The sequence below is a fragment of the Lactuca serriola genome, chromosome 4 (genome assembly GCF_051521515.1).
Source record: "Lactuca serriola cultivar US96UC23 chromosome 4, Lser_US96UC23_V15, whole genome shotgun sequence".
Taxonomy (NCBI): Eukaryota; Viridiplantae; Streptophyta; class Magnoliopsida; order Asterales; family Asteraceae; genus Lactuca; species Lactuca serriola.
The window spans coordinates 388,890,772-388,896,085 of NC_136411.1; the positions used below are offsets into that span (position 1 = coordinate 388,890,772).

Sequence of the window (5,314 nt, forward strand, 5' to 3'; positions counted from 1 at the left end):
AACACTTAGCATACCCACACTACTATAACCGTTAATCTTCGGAGCGAGATACATATGTATAGATCTATATGGGGTTAAAATTTTCACCTACAGTTGCTACCTACAACCTCGACTGATCAATCAAAGCGGGTGATAAGTGTCTATAATCGTTAATGCAGTGTCTAATGAAGCGTTGTTGAAGGGTACACTCAAGTCATATAGCTCAGTTATAAGACTCACTATAAACATTAACTAGATTACCTCTCTCTCTCTCTCTCTCTCTCTCTCTCTCTCTTACTACAACTCATAAACTTGATTTTTTTCAAAACCATTTTGAGCACGGATGTACTTATACAAAAAATACATTTTAACTTTCAAAGATTAGTTACAAACACAATTTTAATTATGAATTTACTTATATAAAAATACATTTTGGCTTTTAAAGACATTAAAAACATTGTTTTAACTATTGTTATACATACAAAGAAAAACTTTTTAGACTTAAGAAAAGTATTACTACTATTAGCAGGAAACCTGTAACTCCCACCAACCTTGTGTTGACCCTCAAAAACTACATGTATTCTCAGGAAATCATTAAACAAACATTCAAGACGGATTGGATTACAGGTGACCTAATTTACTTGTTGTGTATTATATGTCTATCCGTTAAGGTAAATTCTGTTACTATTATTATCTGTAAAAACCATGTATTCAAATATCAAGATGGAATGTAAATGTTATTTTGTTTATTGTTGTACTTGTGCTATATATTCAATTTAGTTGTGATCCATGAACTTAGCCGCACAGTCCGGCGTGTTCTGCCGCCTCGGCAAGGGTTGTGACAATTTTTCATGAGCTTCATTGGTTCATAAGAAGGGCAATATTCGACTGTACATACGTGCATTCACAGTCATGTTTCCGCATAATATAATTCAAAAACTGCATTTAATAACTTCTTAAAGTTATATATTTTGATTTTTTTTTTTGCATTTTTGTTTTATATCATTTTATATCTTCTACAAATTTACAATTATTTTTTGGGTAAATGTCACTGTAGTCCAACCAACATTTTGGTTTTGTTTTAAAAGGTCCCTTACATATTTTTTTGGTAGTATAGGTCCTTAAACTTAGAATTGACTTATTAAAAAAGGTATTGAATTTCATTTTTCCCGGTTTTACCGGTTAAATTTGGATTAAATGACATTTTTACTTTTGGAGTAATAAAAAAAAAGGAATTAAAACTCTCTCTCTCTCTCTCTCTCTCTCTCTCTTATCATCAACACGAAGAAGACAGATCGACAGCCACATCCAAATTCCTCTTGTTTCAGTGAATCCGTATCGTGAAGCCAAAATCTAAAACATGCATTTATCGGTATCGAATTCACCTAAATCGGAGGCTTCATCTGAATCTCCGAATCAGAGGTCCACCGACCCCAATTGAAACCCTTCCCTTTGTTGACCGCTCACCTGCTAAGTTTCATCTTCATCGCCTTCTTTATCTCAGTTCAGATCCATGTAAATACAAAAGTAAAAGAAGTTGGTGGATCGTTCAGAACCATACCATTGTTCTAAAGGCGATGTCTCTCCCTCATCTCTTTCTCACTTTCTCCTTCACTACTAGATCACATGAACCCTACCAATTTCAAATAGGATTCAAGCTCATTAGGCCACATCTCTATAAATATCCTTACCTTACCAAAAGACTATGTTGCCACAGTGACCAGAAATTACTTCATCGATTTTAACCACCCTTACCGAACTTCAACATCCGTCTCCCCATCTGCACCTTCACCACCTAATCAATCAAGAAACTTACACCCCCAGAAGACAATCTAGCCACTAACAAACATCATCTCCATTATCAAAATTTCTATACTAACCACATACCCTCAGAAGACGTTCCTGTCAATAATGGGATCCATATGACGATACAGTGATAATGAAGGAAAGTACATCGACTGATGCATCAGGTTCCATCGGAGAAGAAACCATAGTCATCAGAATGGTTGGAATCTCCGGAATGGAAGGACTCATTGAGCTCGCTTGAGAGTCAATACCCATTTCATTGATTCAATGTAAGAGGTTAAGAAGTTGATACTCATTGAATCGATTCTCTAGTTTGATCCCCAAAGACTCCATCTTCATAGCCACTACTTAGATTTGTTTTTCATAGATCTGATCGGACCCTGAACAATCAACGAACAATCACTTGCAATGGCAGAGTCGATGAGATGGACTGCCGACAAAACCCAAAAAAATCAAAACTTATAGCCATAGAGTGCATATGTAGAGTTCCGATGAGGTTCCAATCTTAAGTTGTTTGAGGAAGATGGGTGGTTGGATTCTGTGAACGGGGAGCAACAAAAAACTATGTCAAAGAAGAACAAGATGCATGATTTTAGTTTTATTTCTTTTTTTTTAGTGAAAAAATCATAGTCATTAAGGAAACCTGAAATTACAATGTTGATGTGGGTGACACATCAGCTTCAAACGTAGAGGTGGCATAAGCAACCGGTTTTCAACGGTGAAAGGGACCATTTAAACCGGTCAGCACACACTTTGTGACCCTAAAAAGCAAAAAATTAAGTTTAAGGATCATTCAAACCAAAATCAGTAAGTTGGTTGGGCTACAATGACATTTACCCTTATTTTTTAAGAATACTTCTACATAAATAAAAGTATATCTTCATATTATTGGTTATTACTTTCAGCTACAATTAAATAGTTTTGTTAAGTCTTATAATTTTTAAAAGTAAACAATAATTTTTTTATGGTCGTTTTTTAACCGGCAAATATAATTATAAATCTACTCCTAAACTAACATTTAATTCTATATATATCCACAACGGGACTTGAACCTTCTCCACATCAAAGAGGGATAACACTAGTTAATACGGTGGTTTAAAAATCTTTTGGTGATAATAGGTTAATGGTTAAAAGCTAATAATACCTGATAAAAAATCGTCTTTAACTCTCTCAATCTAAAAAGCAAATATCTACCAAATAGACTAGTTTTAGGTTACACCACGCAAGAAACAAAGTATTTAACCGATACTTTTGTTAATTTAAAGACAAGGGTGATCATAATCTATCAACTTTAGCCGATCATGTCACTAAATGCTAACCATACATGGTTTACAATTCCTTGAAATCCACCAAATCTAGTTATGGATCAAACAAATAAATTGATAATAATTTAATTTTAACATATAATTTGGTACAACATATAATTTTAATCATTCCCATACCTAGCACACCGTGATTTTCTCCGCTGCAACTTTAGGTTTTTCTGGTGGCCACAGTGCCATCATTTCCGGCCAAAATCTTGTACTTATCCTTCCTCGTGAAATTGGTACACTCGTATGACAAAGTCGAAGCAATCATTCGTTGTATATAATTCGCAACATCGTGGCTTATCTTCCCATTTCCACAAGTTAAATCATAGGGTAACTTATTCAAGAAGGTTACTTCATAAGCTGGACTAGGGTTCATAAAAAAGTAAAACGGATCCATCGCTTTCCACCCTCGTGCAGTGGTGCCGTGAAACATGGACATCCTGTTTGACATCGCCACCGGAACCAACTCGTCAGTGAGTTCAGCAAACAGAGCTGAAAACCGGAGCAAAAATGGTTCTCTACAGGTGGTTCCTTCTGGGCATATGACCAAATCTCCTTCTTCTAGAAGCTTCTTGATCATGTTGGCATCGCTGGTTCGGTCCCTGGTTAACCGGACCGTTTTGATCGGAGAGATGATCTCCGAGAGTCTAGAGAGAGAGTATGTGACTGCCGGGATTGGGCGGCCGAGGGCGGTGGAGAGAAAGATAGGGTCGAGTAGGGTGCGGTGGGAGCAGATGAAGAGAACGCCGGTTTGACCCGTTGATTTTTTGGCCGCTGGCGGTGGTGTTCCTTTAATGGTGACTCGAACTCCGAGTGCCCAAAAAGCGTAGTAGACTAAAGGCATGGGGAGGAGCGCACCGGCGGCCATACGTAGACATGCAAGGAAGAACCCTACCGGAATCCAAAGAATGATGATGAGTGCTTTGAATGGTGTTGGCTTTTGGACTAATCGGCCGTCGTGGAACACCACTGGTTTTGGTAGCTTGTCCACCGTCACCGCCTTAACTTCCTCCGTGGCTTGTGGTACGATGTAACCTTCCTGAATTTAAGAGGAGTACAGTTGAGTATCAAGACATTAATGACTCCATTAAATTTCTAGTCAACGCAACCCTACCAAACTATTCGTTTGAGTTTTGTCTATTTGACAAAAAAGTCAAACCTCAAACTCTTTTTTTAGTTGTCAACGTAAACATGATATCTATTTTGACCGATATCAATCCATTTAGCTAAAATTAGTAAATCACGACTGTATTCATTTTCTAATAAATTTCGAAAAATAACATTTTTTCGGGTTTTTGATAAGACCTTGCATAATTTCATGTATGGGTAGTCGGTTTTCCGGTCACCAAGTGCCAACTCCGGTAGCGGCGTGTCTTCAAAAGCCTTCAAAAGCACGTCAGCTTTGTTAACTCCGACGAGCACTCCGGGAGTTTTAACAAGTCCGGTAGCTCTTCCATTCCAACTATCGATCTCCGTTCCCATCACCAAATCGGCGCCCAAAAACTCCTTCAGAAACGGCTCCACCATCACCGTCGGGTTCGCCGTCAAAACACACCGCTTCCCACAAGCCGAGAACACCCGCCACGCCTCCGGGTGCAGATCACTGGAGTAAAACTTCGGCAAAACTGCTCGCGCCACTGATTCGATGTCGGAAACCTTCATTCCGGCAAAGGTGGCAAAGATTAGAACACGGATACCGGCAGACTCTGAAATGAAGTAGTAGAGAATTCCGGCGATTGGAGAAGCTAGAAGCAAAAAGAGGAGTCTTAAAACTCCACCAACTTCAAATGCTACAAGGGCGAAATAAGGAAAAGAACTACGTCCCCGGAGCAAAGTTCCGTCCAAATCAGAGACTATAGTTTGTGTTTCCCGGCCAAATGTTTCACATTTAGATATCGCCGGAAATTCATGTCTGTATACAGAATTCTTCTGATTATCGGCCATTGTTGCCGGTGATATTGGAGAGAGATGGGGAATTTGGCGTTTGCCTTTCGTAATGAACGGATAAGTTTGGTGTCTGTTATGAGTATATATAGGGTTGTGAGGGAGGAGAATTGAAAATAATGGTATTTATGGTTGGTCAAAGTATCAAATTTATTCGATCAGTTTCAATTTTTTTTAAGTATATTTTACTTTTATGTTGTAAACTTATAAATATATAAATAAATAAATTAAAAAAAACTTGTTATCCAAATTAAAAATAATTTTTTAGATAGTTT

General features: G+C 37.8%; 1 pseudogene across 1 annotated transcript; it reads right to left on the reverse strand.

The window, feature by feature from the left end:
- Positions 1 to 3,040: 3,040 nt before the first annotated feature.
- LOC145100803 (glycerol-3-phosphate acyltransferase RAM2-like) lies at positions 3,041 to 5,076 on the reverse strand (annotated as a pseudogene). Its single transcript, XR_013705256.1, has 2 exons — positions 4,401 to 5,076; positions 3,041 to 4,134 (listed from the first exon to the last, which is right to left on the reverse strand). The product of XR_013705256.1 is annotated as a glycerol-3-phosphate acyltransferase RAM2-like (transcript).
- Between the last annotated feature and the right edge of the window lie 238 nt (positions 5,077 to 5,314).